Here is an 18,090-nt window from a genome sequence, read left to right as displayed (position 1 = left end):
AACAGAAGCACTAAGGGAAGATTGGGAACATGAGCTAATGATAAAGATCTCGAAGGATAGATGGGAAAAGTATTTGATGAATACACATAACTGTTCTATTAATACAAGACATAATTTAATTCAATTCAAATTATTACATAGACTATATTATTCAAAAACGAGGTTGAATAAATTTTATCCAAACGTCTCTCCCAGATGCGATAAATGTTTGTTTCAAAACGCTAATATAACACATTCATTTGTAGGATGTACAAAGTTGAATAAATTTGGAGTGATATATTTGATATATTTACAAAGCTCTTCAAGTCAAGAATAGAACCCAAAATTGAATGGATTATATTTGGAATAATAGGAGAAGATACCAATTTAAATAAAGACCAAAATGTTTTTTTTAATTATGGGTTAATAATTGGAAAGAAATTGATACTTAAATTTTGGAAAAATACAGCTATACCAACTGTTAAAATGTGGATTAGGAATATGATGGACATAGCACGCCTTGAAGAAATGAGACTCCGACTAATAGATAAATATGACCAATTCTTAAGGAGTTGGTCTCCTTTCATCGACTTTTTGGAATCATGTGATGCAGCGGTACCATAAGGATTGCTGATTTCAGTTCATGACGTGGATAGATCTACATCTCCGAATATAGATTTGAAAAATTCTCTTTTAAGGGGCCTTCTCTTCTATTTCTACTTTCCACCTTTTCTTTTTTATTTTATTTTTTTATTTTTATTTTTTTATATACACACTTCACATTTTTCTACTTTCTACCATCTATTTTTCCACTCTTTCCCCTTTCTATTGTTTTCTTTTTCTTGTCTTGCTTACTTCCTTCTCATAACATAAAACCAGAGGTTGTACATGGAATGGATTACGGTATGACATAGTTGGCACCTAAAATTAGGTACCACTGTATTGTTTTGTATTGTATTAACTTCTAATAAAATAAACAAAAACAAAAAAACAAAAACAAAAAAAAAAGAACCAATAGACATTTTTTTGCAAGCTTTAGAACCAATAGACATTTTTACATGCTTTAGAACCAATAGACATTTTTTTGCAAGCTTTAGAACCAATAGACATATTTTTGCAAGCTTAGAACCAATAGAGACTTTTTTTTGCAAGCTTTAGAACCAATAGACATTTTTTTGCAAGCTTTAGAACCAATATACATTTTTTCGCAAGCTTTAGAACTAATAGACATTTTTGCAAGTTTAGAACCAATAGAGACATTTTTTTGCAAGCTTTAGAACCAATGGAGACACTTTTTGCAAGCTTTAGTACCAATAGAGACACTTTTTGCAAGCTTTAGAACCAATAGACATTTTTTGCAAGCTTTAGAACCAATAGACATTTTTTTGCAAGCTTTAGAACCTATAGACATTTTTTTCCAAGCTTTTGAACCAATAGACATGTTTTTGCAAGCTTTAGAACCAATAGACAGTTTTTGCAAGCTTTAGAACCAATAGGGACACTTTTTGCAAGCTTTAGAACCAATAGACATTTTTTTGCAAGCTTTAGAACCAATAGACATTTTTTTTGCAAGCTTTAGAACCAATAGACACATTCTGCAAGCATTTTAGAACCACTAAGGGCACTTACATTTGAGTAGACATGTGTTCAGTGTTATTTACAGCTCAGAGAAACGTGACCCTCTGCCTTCCTCCAGCTTGCAGACACTGATTGAGGCACACCACTTCCTGGTTTTATAGTCCCTCCCCACAGCCGCCAGCGGGGGCAGCAGAGAGAATGGGGAATATTGTAAAAACATTAATATCTCTGTCACTTTTAATCGACGGGAAAAATCCTCGGCACACATGCGGCGGAGGGCGGCTCTGAGCGAGGAGGCCAAAAATGACGGCCGTGGGTGGCGGCGTTCTCTCGGAAATCGCAGCACAGATTGCCAAAACCGGTCAAGAACAGAGTTTTAGTAATATAGATAGATAGATATTAAATAGAGAATTACCCTCAATCGAGGCACTAAGAGAAGATTGGGAACATGAACTAATGAGAAAGATCCCGAAAGATAGATGGGAAAAGTATCTGATGAACACACATAATTGTTCCATTAATGTAAGACATAATTTAATACAATTTAAATTATTACATAGACTATATTATTCAAAAACGAGGTTGAATAAATTCTACCCAAACATCTCTCCCAGATGCGATAAATGTTTGTTTCAAAATGCCAATATAACTCATTCATTTGTAGGATGTACAAAGTTGAATAAATTTTGGAGCGATATATTTGATATATTTACAAAGCTCTTCAAGTCAAGAATAGAACCTAATACGGAATGGATTATATTTGGAATAATAGTAGAAGATATCAATTTAAACAAAGATCAAAAAGTATTCTTTAATTATGGGTTAATAATTGGAAAGAAATTGATACTTAAATTTTGGAAAAATACAGCTATACCAACTATTACAATGTGGATTAGGAATATGATGGACATAGCACACCTTGAAGAAATGAGACTCCGCCTAATAGATAAATATGACCAATTCTTAAAGAGTTGTTCCCATTTCATCGACTTTTTGGAATCATGTGATGTAGCAGTACCGTAAAGATTACTGATTTCAGGTCAGGTCGTGGATAGATTTACATCTCCGAACAAAGATTTGAAAATTTCTTTTTTAAGGGCCTTTTTCTCCTATTTATTCTTTCTACTTTTTCTTTCCTTATATACACACTTCACGTTTTTCTATTTCCTACTATCTATTTTTCCTCTTTTTCTTCTCTCTATTTTTTGTTTTTTTACTTCCTTTTCAAAAACATAAAACCAGAGGTTGTACATAGAATGTATTATGTTATGACATAGTTGGCACCTAAAATTAGGTACGATTGTATTGTTTTGTACTGTATTAACTTCTAATTTAAAAAAAATATTAAAAAAATAAAATAAAAAAAAAAAAAAATATTCCTCTGTTTTTCTCCCTTGGTCGGGGCCTGGAAATTGGCTGCTGCGGACGGCACTATGTACTGCCTCCCCCCCCCCCCCCCGCGGAGATGATCCAAACTCACCCCGCGGCTCCGTGTTCGCGAATCGGCCGCTTCTTAATTGAGACCGTGGCTTCACTATATTAAGTACCTAGGCCCCGCGGTCGGAGCACTTTTTCCCGGTAAGTTATCGCAGGCCGCTCCGAGATTAGATGTTAAAGACTTATTAGACTACAACAAGCTTGCTTTAGTGAAAATGTTTAAGTTTACTTCGGAGTCACGTGAGTGACTACGTGAAGAACCCCGCCAGGACGCATGCGTGCCATATCGCTACACGCATTGCAACGAGTCACAGCAGGGGGAACGACGTTCCCCTTAGCGGCAGAATTTGAAAGCCTGGAACAGCAGGTAAGGAGCCTCTGCGTTCCTTCCACTTACCTTACAGGTAGAGACATGGACCAGATCCACGAAGGCTGCGATAAAGCTGGTGGGGGAGAACTGCAGAGTTACGGGCAGCCGGCAGCAGCAGCCAACCTCCCGAAATGGGAACAGCTGTGCCCGACTTCGCTCCCGCACCGGCCACGGCCGGGCGGTAGAGCGAAGCAAAAAACTAACAGAGTCGTTGACTCCGATGAGTCCGACTCTGAATAACCGCGAGCGGCCAGTGCCCGTGAGCATTGGGGCCGGTTGGAGCGGCTTCAGGAGCAGACGCGAGCGGCCAGTGCCCGTGTGCATTGGAGCCGGTGGGAGCGGCTGGGAGTGGGGAACAAGAACAGCCGCGACGGCCAGTGCCCGTGAGCATTGGAGCCGGTTGGAGCGGCTGCAGGATCAGGAACAGCTGCGAGCGGCCAGTGCCCGTGAGCATTGGGGCCGGTTGGAGCGGCTGGGGGAACAGGAGCAGCCGCGAGCTGCCAGTGCCCGTGAGCATTGGAGCCAGTTGGAGCGGCTGCTGGAGGAAATACTCCAAAGTGGCAGGCTCCGGGAGATGGAGGCTAGCCACAGTGGGCAGTTAGTAAGCCCCACAGCAGTACCTCTTGTGGGGCTGCACAGTGTTTCTCCCTCATCAGAGGGGAGCACGGAGGGTCAATTCTGGGCTGACCCTGAAGAGGGGAGTGATCAACATACCCCTAGTATGCCTGGGGTGAAAGAAAACATGTTGGATATGGTGTCCCAGTTTATCCATCCCGACCAAACTGGCCTAAACCTGGAGCCGAAAATAGCGGCAAGCATTGACTACATGTCTTTTAACCAACTACAGGGACAGGCATTATCGGACACCACGGCACGACACTTACCACCAGGGAACTGCAAGTCGCTAAATGTTCCCAGTGTCAACCAGTGCATCTGGAAACATGTCGGGGCATCAATTAGCACCAGGGACTTAAAAATACAGAAAGTCCTAAAAGTCCTAACAGCAGGAATGTGAATGAGCAAAACATGACCCAAGACCACCAAGATGCACTGGCTTTACTCTGCAACTCACAATACGAGTTAAACAATATTAGGAAAAGTGCTATCCAACCGGCTTTAGACCCCATATTTGCAGGCCTCTGCAAACCTGGAACCTCCAAACCATCAATACTACTATTTGGAGGGGATTTATCAAAACAAGTCAAAGAACTTGACGAAGAGGCGAAAACCCTGGGGCTCATAAAAGTAGCATCCAAAAGCTACTACGGCCAAAAACATCACCCCTACGCACCCATCAGTCGGCCAAGACAAACTGGAGAAAGCGCAAAAACCAGGAACACCCAACATCGGTCTTTTTTAGGCCATGGCCCAGACCGACCTTCCTGGAAAATGCGCAAGCCCTCAACACCAACCTAACTACAGACCCAGACAACGGCGCCTCAACGTCCACGGAGGATGCCGAAGAAGTAACACACCTACCACTGGTAACCATGGAGGTAGGTGGGTCTGGTTCCTTAAGAATTAAAGGGAGCATGGAAGTTGGTGGGAGATTACGATATTATTTGGATGCATGGAATAAGTTAACTACCGACACTTATATTCAAAGCAGTATCCAGGGTTATACCATAGAATTTATACAAAAACATAACCCTCCAGTTCAGCATGTACCGAATCGAATGTTTGTGCTCACAGGCATAGAAAAATCTAAAGCACATGCTGAATTACAGCGGCTATATGAAAAGGAGTAATTGAGAAAACCCAACACGAATCACAGGAATTCGTGTCCAACATCTTTATAAAAAACAAGAAAGATGGTGGTTGCCGCATCATCATCGATTTGACTACTTTGAATACCTTTGTACAATATATTCATTTCAAGATGGAAACCTTTGTTACTGCTAAGCAATTGATTTCCGACGGCTACTACATGGCAAGCATCGATTTAAAAGATGCTTACTATACAGTACCCACAAGAGGTGACCACAGATGTTATTTAAAATTCAACTGGATGGGTCAGCGCTGGCAATACAGGGCACTACCTAATGGTCTAACATCAGCCCCCAGGCTGTTCGCAAAAATTTTGAAACCAGCCCTAGCGTTACTGCGGAAACAAAAACACATGGTAAGGCATATCTAGATGACATACTTATTGTTGGCAAAACTTTGGAATTAGCTAAACAAGCGGTAACAGCCACAAAACAATTGTTTGAAAAACTGGGGTTTATCATCCATCCAGTTAAGTCTAAATTAACGCCTTCAACAAAAATGGATTATGTGGGGTTCACCATTAACTCAGTTCTCATGTCAGTGACTTTGCCGAAAGAAAAGGTTACAGCCTTAATAGAGGCTTGTAGCGAAATCATTGACATCACCAAACCATCCATTAGACTGGTAGCTAGAATAATTGGGAAGATAGTGGCTGCATTTCCAGCCACACAATTCGGAACTTTACACTATCGAAATTTACAGAGAGCAAAAATAAGAGCACTCAAAATTAATGGTGGCCATTTTGACAGACCAATGAAGCTACCAACAGAGGCCATAATGGAACTAAAATGGTGGGAACATAACATCAGGTATTGTTCCAATCCAATAATTATCAGCAACCCGTCTATGGTACTACAAACTGATGCCAGTGCACTTGGTTGGGGTGCTACCAATTTCATCTCCAGCTGTGGAGGGAGATGGAATGCACAGGAGGCATCATTATTACAAACACTGGGCATAAACTACCTGGAAATGTTAATTGCATTCCATGGCCTTAAGTCATATTGTTCTGGGTTAAATCACCAGCATGTTAGACTACAAATTGACAACACCACCGTAGTAGCATATATCAACCATATGGGTGGAAACAAATCGACATCATGTGACAATCTGGCCAACACAATTTGGCAATGGTGTATCCTGACAGATATTTGGATATCAGCTACCTACTTACCAGGTAAACTAAATTTAGTGGCAGACACCAGGTCACGCAAATTCAATGAAAACACTGAATGGATGTTGGATAAAAATGTATTTGCTGAAATTACAGTACGGTATGGAACACCAGATATCGATCTTTTCGCATCCAGGCTCAATCACCAGTTATCAAATTATGTTTCATGGGAACCAGACCCTGGGGCAGCGGCAACAGATGCATTTTCGCTGCATTGGGGGAAATTGTTTATTTATGCATTCCCTCCTTTCTGCCTCATCAGTCGGGTATTAAGGGAAATACAGCAAGTCTCTGCGTCTGGTATTTTGATAGTACCCGATTGGCCTACTCAACCATGGTTCCCGGTGATACTAGACATGGTATTAGAACCATGCATCACCATCCATCATAGACCTAATTTACTGGTCCATCCAGTAACAAAGGAAAGATCACCCACAGATCTATGAACATCCCGCCTGTTCTGGAATTCCTGGCAAGCCTCCATTACGATGAGAGGCTCAGTCATAGTGCCATCAACTGCGCCAGAAGTGCTCTGTCAACATACCTGTTGCAAGGAACAGAGCGGCATTCTGTTGGGACACACCCTGGTAACCAAACTCATGAGGGGCATTTTTAATGTTAACCCCCCAAGAACCAGGTACTCCCAAATATGGGATGTGAGCATTGTACTGACCATGTTAAGAAACTGGTCTCCAGCTACAGCTCTGTCCCTACAGAAACTGACTATGAAAACAGTCATGCTGATGGCCTTGGTCACGGCACATAGGGTCCAGTCACTACAGAAACTAAGGCTGGACAACATGACTATTTCATCTGAAAATTTAACTTTTCACATCAATGAATTAGTCAAACAAAACAGACAGGGGTCAGCAGGCCTAAAAACAGAATTCAGGGCCTACCCGACAGATGATCGTCTCTGTATTGTAACACACTTACTATTATATATGGAGTATACTAAGAGCATCAGAGGGAAAGAATTGTCACTTTTAATCAGCTACAAACAGCCACTCAAAACAGTGACAGTCCAGACCATCTCTAGATGGCTAAAACAGGTCCTAATAAAGGCTGGAGTAGACACTAGCATTTTTAAATCTCACTCCACCAGGGCTGCCGCTACATCGGCAGCTATGAAGTTGGATGTTCCTATGGACCAAATCCTCAAGACAGCAGGATGGTCAATGGAGAAAACTTTCCAACGATTTTATAACAAACCAGTCATTGAACCTGGAACATTTGCAGAAACAATTTTAAGTTCTGTAATATAATTTACCCCATAAATAGGGGCTATAATTTGGTGTTAATATATTTATCGTTGGGTTTTCAATATCGTGTTGATGTCTAATGATGTTAACACTATTCTCCCCATAATCAAGGCAGATGTGATGCATGGACTCGTTTCCACGGCATGAAATCACAGAGCTTTAAAATCTTCACGTAGTCACTCACGTGACTCCGAAATAAAATAGTAAGATTAAACGAGAACTTACCAGTTTGAAGTTTGATCGTTATTTTATGAGGAGTAACGTTGAGGGATTACGTGCCCTCCGCTCCCACCCTTGATCATATACTCAACTGGTATCTCTTCTCTAATCTTACTATGTTTAGTCATTACAGTTATCTGTGATTTCACACCGCTGCTTTGAAGAATGTCACGCATGCGTCCTGGCGGGGTTCTTCACGTAATCCCTCAACGTTACTCCTCATAAAATAACGATCAAACTTCAAACTGGTAAGTTCTCGTTTAATCTTACTATTTACTGTGTTATGGATACACTTTGTTTAGGCCCTCAACTTCATGAATGAGTGAGTGAATGAATTAATGAATGAATTAATGAGTGAGTGAGTGAGTGAGTGAGTGAGTGAGTGAGTGAATGAATGAATGAATGAATGAATGAGTGAATGAGTGAGTGAATGAATGAGTGAGTGAATGAGTGAATGATTGAGTGCGAATGAATGAGTGAGTGAGTGAGTGAGTGAGTGAGTGAGTGAGTGAGTGAGTGAGTGAGTGAGTGAATGAATGAATATGAGTGAATGAGTGACTGAATGAGTGAATGAATGAATGAGTGAATATACAGCCTCCAAATCTCATTTTTTCACATTATAAAAGGGTGCAATTAAATTAATTAAAGTCCATATAGATAGATTTTCATAAATTCAGACTTTAGATCTTACCTTTCCGTTAGAGTTGATTCCTGGCTGTCTTGTTTGTGTTACAGCACCTCAGCAGGGACTTTGCTTTCAAAACTTTCTTCCACTTCTATCCACTTAGCTGCACATTCTTCAGACTTCTTAATGCTTTTCTCACTAAATTCAATTACAGTGCTGCAAGTTTCCACGGCATGTATTCCACAGAACTAGAAAGAACCTTCATCGGAATTTCCAGTAAAACAGGCACCAGTGACGTCCTCTCAGCCATGTTGTGTGCTTCCTGCCTAGCTAGCCTGAAACAAAGCGAGTGACTGGCCAACTGGCATACAACTCAATGTTAAACGTGCTTTGATTGGACTAAAAATACCCGAATATTTTCTGTTTTTTCTCTAATTTAATAAAAAATGTGCAAGTCTTGTTCATGACGAGTTTCAGGGGTAATTTATATAATATTTTTACACAATATGTGAAAATTTAATGTAATTCTGTGACTTGGGTCACAAAACACTGGAATAAAGCTCCTCGGCCCACAGCCTAATGATCACAATGCATGGAGGAGCAGGCTCGAAGGGCCAAATGGCCACATCCTGCACCTGTTTTCAATGTTCTTATCCCCCCCCCCCCCCCCCCCACCCCTCACACCATGCTATCAGTAAAGTGTAATCCCTACACCGCAGCCTTGACGTACACAACACAGCCGGTACACCAGCTATATTATAGGAATCATGAAAAGTGAAACCAAAAACATGAAAAGTGCAACCAAATTCAAAATTGATAGCAAACGAGTGATCCTGTAGGCCATTGCTGAAAGAGTGTGCGGGAATGGTCGCTGAATGTACGCTTGGTCTCGCCGATGTATTGGTCACATCGGATCTGTCCAAATTCCCAGCATCTATCTCTTTCCCAATTAAACTTCAATCTTCGGCAGAGCCTCCAACCTTGTATGTTCCCAACTCCGGTCTCAGCGTTTCTATCTCCTTCCCAAAAAAAATCGTGTTGCCCAGATTACGCTCCACATTCCAGCATTTCGTCTCCTTTACCGGGACTTGCACGATTGAACAACTTCTACGAAATGCTGACAGGCAGGGATGTATTTATTGTTTCAAACGTAGGATGCTGAGCAGTATAGCACAGAAGATCCTGAAGTGTGTGTGTGGAGAAAATATGAACGCTGATGTATTTTTTCACAGAGCAGAGGGTTCTGAATCTAATAAGCATAGTCTAAATTTAGGATGGGAGAGATTTATTAGGGAACTCACCGGCCATTTTTTCTCTCGCCGTGCAGACCGTTTCTGGAAGGAGTCACCAGGGTAAGGTATACAAGTGGATATACATTCGAATTACAATGCAAAATTTAAGAAGACGAATGGGTGGATCAAATTTGGAGGATTATGAGCTAAATGCAGGTAAATAGTTCGAACCCAAAATGCAAATTGGCCAGCATGGATAGGTTGGGCAGAGTTGCCTATGGCCATACGGTACTTGCCTCTATGACACTGCAAGCTGTGCTCCCATGCGAACATTTGCCTTGCAACTTCCTACTTTAGGCGTTATGGCTCCCACTAACACTTACTTTTCAAAGCCCGGACCAATATATGAATGAAAACATTCACATGCTCAATATCGACAGCGATTATTTTGAGACAAATGTACCTGAATGAATCGCTATCCACTATCGTTATAATCTTAGCTAATCTCGTTTCCAGGGATTTTATTTTCATGCTCTATCCTTTAACTTTGCTCTTTCCTGAATCCATACCCATAAATCATTCCCACAAAATGTTGTATTTGATATGTCGATGTCATAGAAACATAGAAACATAGAAAATAGGTGCAGGAGTAGACCATTCGGCCATTCGAGCATGCACCGCCATTCAAAAAGATCATGGCTGACCATCCACTCAGTGTTCTGTACCTGCCTTCCCTCCATACCGCATGATCCCTTTAGCCACAAGGGCCACATCTAACGCCCTCTTAAATATAGCCAATGAATTGGCCTCAACTACCTTCTGTGGCAGAGAATTCCAGAGATTCACCACTCTCTGTGTGAAAAATGTTTTTCTCATCTCAGTCCAAAAAAACATCCCCCTTATCCTTAAACTGTGACCCCTTGTTCTGGACTTCCCCAACATCGGGAACAATCTTCCTGCATCTAGCCTGACCAACCCCTTAAGAATGTTGTAAGTTTCTATAAGATCCCCCCTCAATCTTCTAAATTCTAGCGAGTACAAGCCGAGTCTATCCAGTCTTTCTTCATATGAAAGCCCTGCCATCCCAGGAATCAGTCTGGTGAACCTTCTCTCTACTCCTTCTATGGCAACAATGTCTTTTCTCAGATTAGGAGACCAAAACTGTAAGCAATACTTCAGGTGTGGTCTCACCAAGACCCTGTACAACTGCAGTAGAACCTCCCTACTCCTATACTCAAATCCTTTTGCTATGAATGCTAACATAACATTCGCTTTCTTCACTGCCTGCTACACCTGCATGCCTACTTTCAATGACTGGTGTACCATGACACCCAGGTCTCGTTGCATCTCCCCTTTCCCTAATCGGTCATCATTCAGATAATAGTCTACTTTCCTGTTTTAGCCACCAAAGCGGATAACCTCACATTTATCCACATTATACTGCATCTGCCATGAATTTGCTCATTCACCCAACCTATCCAAGTTACCTTGCAGCCTCCTAGCATCCTCCTCACAGCTAACACTGCCCCCCAGCTTCAGGTCATGTCAGTTACAATATACATTAATATATATTGTAAATAGTTGGGGTCCCAGCACTAAGCCTTGCGGTTCCCCACTAGTCACTGCCTGCCATTCTGAAAAGGACCCGTTTACTCCTACTCTGCTTCCTGTCTGTCAGCCAGTTCTCTATCCACATCAATACTGAACCCCCAATACCGTGTGCTTTAGGTTTGCATACTAATCTCTTATGTGGGACCTTGTCGAAAGCCTTGTGAAAGTCCAGATATAACACATCCACTGGTTCCCCTTATCCACTCATCTAGTTACATCCTCGAAAAATTCTATAAGATTTGTCAGACATGATTTACCTTTCATAAACCCATGATGACTTTGTCCAATAATTTCACCACTTTCCAAATGTGCTGCTATCCCATCTTTAATAACTGATTCTAGCAGTTTCCCAACTACCGACGTTGGATTAACTGGTCTGTAATTCCCCGTTTTCTCTCTCCCTCCCTTTTTAAAAAGTGGGGTTACATTAGCTACCCTCCAATCCTCAGGAACTGCTCCAGAATCTAAAGAGTTTTGAAAAATTATCACTAATGCATCCACTATTTCTGGGGCTACTTCCTTAAGTACTCTGGGATGCTGCCTATCTGGTCCTGGGGATTTATCGGTCTTTAATCCATTCAATTTACCTAACTCCACTTCCCGGCTAACCTGGATTTCACTCGGAGGTACACAAAATTGCTGGAGGAACTCAGCGGGTGCAGCAGCATCTATGGAGCGAAGGAAATAGGCGACGTTTCGGGCCGAAACCCTTCTTCAGACTGATGGGGGGTGGGGAAAGAAAGAAGGAAAAAGGGAGGAGGAGGAGCCCGAGGGCGGGCGGATGGGAGGGTGGGAGGAGACAGCTAGAGGGTGAAGGAAGGGGAGGGGACAGCACAGGCTAGCCAAATTGGGGGAATTCAATGTTGATGCCATAAGGGCGCAAGGACCCCAGACGGAATATGAGGTGCTGTTCCTCCAATTTCCGCTGTTGCTCACTCTGGCAATGGAGGAGACCCAGGACAGAGAGGTCGGATTGGGAATGGGAGGGGGAGTTGAAGTGCTGAGCCACCGGGAGGTCAGGTAGGTTAAGGCGGACTGAGCGGGGGTGTTCGGCGAAACGGTCACCCAACCTACGCTTGGTCTCACCGATGTAAATTAGCTGACATCTAGAGCAGCGGATGCAGTAGATGAGGTTGGAGGAGATACAGGTGAACCTTTGTCGCACCTGGAACGACTGCTTGGGACCTTGAATGGAGTCGAGGGGGGAGGTGAAGGGACAGGTGTTGCATTTCTTGCGGTTGCAACGGAAAGTGCCCGGGGAGGGGGTGGTGCGGGAGGGAAGGGAAGACTTGACGAGGGAGTTGCGGAGGGAGCGGTCTTTGCGGAAGGCAGACATGGGGGGAGATGGGAAGATGTGGCGAGTGGTGGGGTCACGTTGGAGGTGGCGGAAATGGCGGAGGATTATGTGTTGTATTTGCCGGCTGGTGGGGTGAAAGGTGAGGACCAGAGGGACTCTGCCCTTGTTGCGTGTGCGGGGATGGGGAGAGAGAGCAGTGTTACGGGGTATGGATGAGACCCTGGTGTGAGCCTCATCTATGGTGGCGGAGGGGAATCCCCGTTCCCTGAAGAACGATGACATTTCCGATGCCCTGGATTTCACTCAGTTCCTCCATCTCATTTGATCCCCGGTCCCCTGCTATTCCCGGCAGATTATTTATGTCTTCCTTAGTGAAGACAGAACCAAAGTAGTTATTGAATTTGTTTGCCATGTCCTTGTTCCCCATGATCAATTCACCTGTTTCTGACTGAATGTCAGACAAATGTCAGACAGCTCTCATCAACTACAAGTTATTTTTGGAATGATTTACAGTTACATAAGAAGGGGATGTGATGATGTTTAGTGTTTAGAGGAGCGGGCAGTTCATCAAAATCTGGCATTTGTTGTGGAAGTCCAATGTGTTCACGGAGACTGTGAACAGCGAATTGGTTTGCATTCTTCACCTGCAATTTCGACATAAAATACACGGACGTCAATTCGAACATTCAATAGCGCACTGTCTCAATAACTGACTCTATCCAGGTTTAAACACCAGACAGTCAGGAGTTGAGACTTGTTAGGTAATGTGGAAATAGCAGAGCACGAACAAGTACAAGAATGTATTTCGGGCGTGTTGGAGGTATCCAGAAGAAACGTACGTTGCAAACATGTTTACAATATAACTTGGTGCACTTTAAATTGTGATTTCAGAGAAAGCTATTTACAGACTTTTAAAAAGTTGTCACAAATAAACAAAACACCAGTATTCCACATTGAGACCAGGTCATCTGTGTTGGCGCATGTTTAGAAATTCTCGGAAGGCGGAGTTTGGGGACAACTCTGCAATTTGGGAAGACAAAGAGAGGTAGTAAAAGGGAGAGAACGTTCGTGCATGAAGACATATTCTACCGGGTGGCGCCTCTCCAACAGTCTGTCTGTTCCTTCCTTCTTTATGTTTTAACAGTGTGTGTATGGGTGGTTTTAGTGTTATGGAGCTTGTTTTATGTGTGGGCTGTACCTCGGCGGAGATGTGATCTTTTTTCCTTATCGTATCTCCGTCCATACTGCAGCCTAACTTCGGGGAGTTGGCGGCATTTGCAGGAGACCGATTTTGAGAGCTCCACCGCGGCTGCCTGCGACTTACAATGGCGGAGCTAGCGGTCACTTTGCCAGGGATCGATCTCGGAGCTCCAACCGTGTGTGCTTGCGGACATATTCTTTCTTTTTTTTTCCTTTCCACCTTCCATCTTTCTCACTCTTTCTCAATTCACACTCTATCTTCCCATCTCTCTTTCGATTGAACACTACTGCTGCATTCTACCTTTTACCTCAGGGATGATGAGAGTGGCAGAATGCAGCCTTGTTGATAAATGGAAGGCGAGATAGTAGACGTGAGGCCAATTGTGTTTGGGAATGTAGTGTTCAAGGACCGTGGTCAGTGCGGACTAGGTGGGCCGAAGGGCCTCATTCCATGCTGTATCGCCAAACTAAACGACACTAAATATAGAACATCCCACGGAGGAACAGCGGAATTGGCCTGTCGATCCAGTGGTTCTCTGTCTGTCTGTCTGTCTGTCTGTCTGTCTGTCTGTCTGTCTGTCTGTCTGTCTGTCTGTCTGTCTGTCTGTCTGTCTGTCTGTCTGTCTGTCTGTCTGTCTGTCTGTCTGTCTCCCTTCCCCTCCCCACCCCCCTTCATGAATTATATTCAATGGGTAACATACCAGCCAATGGTAAAAGCATTGAATTATCGAACCCCTCCAACATTCCCACCACCCTCCTTTATCTTGTCTGTCCGGTTCAGAAAAATTGACAATTTTCCGCCAAATTTCTGTCAGACCCGTTGATTTGCTGACGCACTTTGTTCTGCACCAAATGTTGAAAGGCCACATCCGAGCACGATTGATCGATCGCATGCTAGCGATCGTATGGTACCGTGGACATTCAGCACCCGGTTCCCCCCACCCTTAACCCGCGATAACACACGGGCAAGCTGCCCGCAACTCTCAATAGTTCTGTGAATTGAGAAATGCAGGCAGCCTGCCCGTGTGTGGACGCAGGGTTAAGTGTGAGGAGAAGTGGGCAGAGAATATCTACGGCCATACTAGCCTGAAAACGACCCATCTCGTCTGATCTCGGAAGCTAAGCAGACTCAGTCTTAATTAGTACTTGGATGGGAGATCGCCTGGAATTATCAGGTGCCGGAGACTTTTATTCACCATATATTACACCGCTCGCACTTAGCCCTTTGTCGTCTCTCCCACTCTCTCCCTCACAGGTGGGCGATGTACAATGACCAGTGCCTTGGAGAAACCGCTCCGAGACCTGTGCTACATTTATTTGTATTAAAGAATCACAAGCTGAGGGTCTTCCAGTCATGCCTTTATTATACAGACCGAGCAAAGGAACAAAGGAACTGCAAACCCGCCGCACATATGATGTGTGTGGATAGCGAGAAGGGGTGTGCACTGCCCAACATTGGAAATTAAACGAGAAACAGGAGGTGCTGAAGTGTTGGTGTGGTGTAGATGAAATCGATCTCGTAATATGGATGCCCAGCGGATTTCGAGGTGGACCACCCTCAGGAGGGGGGGGGGGGGGGGGGGGGGGGGGGAGATCCGACAATGCCCCCTGGCAAAGGGTTCAGCAGCCACACAACGCAGTATCCAGATTCAGGGACAGTGTCTACTCAGCTGTTTACCGGCAACTGAACAATCCTCTCACAAGCAAAGTCTTCACCTTTCATCTACCTCAATGGGGACATTCGAACTGTCTTCAACCGGACTTTATCTCAAATTAATCGCGATACCATTTACATCATATCTGTGTACTGTGGTCGGCTTGATTAGATGTTTCCCCCCTGACTGGATAGCACGCAATATAAAATGTTTCACGTTACCTCGACACACGTGCCAATAAAAACTAAACTAAACTGTGGCAGATTGGATAATGATGCAAGAGGCAGTTCTAACCGATCCCTTTCATGGTCATGTTGCGGACGATGATGGGATGATTGGTCCTACGGCTGAGCCTAGCACAGACCTGATGCAAAAGGGAGATGGAACGATCGATCCCAGGGTTGAGTTCACCCCAGGCCGGTCCCCACTGTGGTGAGAGATAGGCCGATTGGGGAATTTGATCGATGTCGCTATAACGGGTTTGAGGTCCGGGAGCGGGGCCTACGATGGGGTCATGCGCCTGCGACTGAGACCTGGAGGATCCGGCGGTGTACGTCGGGATCCGGAGCCCGGACTTTGGGATGCGCTCAGGGAGTACATTTATTAATGATCCGAAGCACTGCGGTGACTGGATATTTCACCGCGCTCTTCACCTGCTCTCTAAACCTGGACTGGGTCACCGCGTAAATAAATGTGTTCGTGCAGCAGCTGAGATTCCTCATTAAATAACCGACGTCGTTAAAAATCCATTCAGAATCTTTCATATCTGTTCCAATTCCCGTGATCTGATAAAAGATGAAGTTTACAACCGCCGTTAGCCACAAGAGGATGAAGCTGCCGGAGATGGTGAAGAGTAAAACCACAGACCTCCTCCTGCTCTCCATCTGCGGGTCACAGCGGATCTTCCCTTTGCTCGCACCCCTCAGCCCCTCACGAACCCGAATGGCAACTAAAATGTGCCGGACTGTTAGAGCGTTGAGCAGCAGGATTACAGTGAAAGGGAAGAGCGGAGTTACAACCGTATCAAACCAGTCAAATGCCACCCACCCGGGCTCAGTGTAATAACTGTCAATCGGTACACAGAACCAATGGACATTGTTGATGATACTCACGGATTCGTATGTGAAATAGTGGGGAATGTTTTTCAAACACAGCAGAACACCAGTTATTTCGAGAACCACCGCCGCAGTTTTCCCGGTGCAATATTTGGTTTTCAGCTTCTGACAACAAATGGCAACAAATCGATCAAAGGTGAAAGTGACGGTGAACCAGACAGAACAGTCTGAAGCTGCAATCGCCAGAACAAAGATAACTCTGCAAACAGGGTTGATGGACAGGAAACTCCAGGGAAAGTAATTAGATCGGATCTGAAACATAACGACCTCGATAATAAGGACCAGTAGATCCGCCGTTGCCATGGCCACCAAATAGCGAGTGGTGCAAGTGGAGAGGCCGCACTTTCCACGGGTCAAGATTACAATCGCCACTAAAGTCACTGCAGAAAGAGAAAGGAACAGGCTTTACTCAACACATTTTACCGGGGGTGAAACTGGCTGTACTAAAAAGCAAGAATGTTGCGTGGCTCCAAGTTTAACACTGTCAGATCCGGCTCCGATTATGCCCCACCTGTCTGCCTCAAACGATCATTTTAGTTGCTTGCAACCTGATCAGAATCAAGTCAACATGGGTTAACACACAGATCTATAAAACTTGAATGGTTCTGCTCACTCACCAGGGACTCCAACGATAGCAATGACCACGTACAAGATTTTTTCGACACTTCGATATTCCCGATATTCCCGAAGCATTTTTCTCTGCTCTGCTATGTGTCCCTGTGTGTAACCGGTAATCTACCGAAATCAAACACTCGTGTTGAAAACTACCGGATACTTTATACAATTTATCATCTCCACCGGGACAATGACGTTTCAACAGAGCTAAAAATATAGTTTCTGAAATACTTCGCAAACAAATGACATAAACGAACTGAAATCCCCGCTGTGACAGGTTTTGATTAATTCAGGGAATTGATTGAGAAACTACAAAGACTGGGAATTGTGTCGATATTGCTTGATTTAAAATCGTAGCGGCATTGTTCCAGCAAACGGGATAATTTTTCAAACTCAGGTCAACTTCCCCATTTCAGTCTCCAGGCTGAGGAATATCAACAGATCGCCTCTAACCACTCTGCTTTTCCATTCTATATGAACGGGACTTATCTGATTCTAACCTCAACCCTACATATCAGACGACCCTTGTAACCATCAATTGCTCGCTTACCTGAAATGTATCTAACTTTACTTTGGACAATAAAATCCTCTGCCTTCATCCCACAGATTGAAGACCCACCGCGAAAAGAAACATTGGCACCTCAGACTTGTCCAAAACGTACATAGTGCAGGCCAATGAATGATACAGCATAGCTCTCTTCACTATATCTTTTTTCTTTCCATATCCCTCTCACTCTATCTGAACTGTCATTCCGTTCTTTCCATCCTCTCTGCGCCCAGCCATCTACCAACCCATCTCTCCTCAGATCTGGCGACGCTGAGGAATACAGCTCATCCAGGGCCAACCTGAAAAAAGGAATCAGGAGCGCAAAACTCAAATACAAACGGCAGATCGAGGAGCATTTACAAAACAACTCCGACCCCAGACGCATGTGGCAAGGCATCAAGTCCATT

At 43.8% G+C, this 18,090-nt stretch overlaps 1 pseudogene; it reads left to right on the top strand.

Annotated features, from left to right (window-relative positions):
* Positions 1–14,819: 14,819 nt before the first annotated feature.
* On the top strand, positions 14,820–14,938 carry LOC116971617 (annotated as a pseudogene).
* The last annotated feature ends 3,152 nt before the right edge of the window (positions 14,939–18,090 follow it).

Source organism: Amblyraja radiata, chromosome 3, assembly GCF_010909765.2.
Source record: "Amblyraja radiata isolate CabotCenter1 chromosome 3, sAmbRad1.1.pri, whole genome shotgun sequence".
NCBI lineage: Eukaryota > Metazoa > Chordata > Chondrichthyes > Rajiformes > Rajidae > Amblyraja > Amblyraja radiata.
This window is presented reverse-complemented; position numbering and strand designations above follow the sequence as displayed.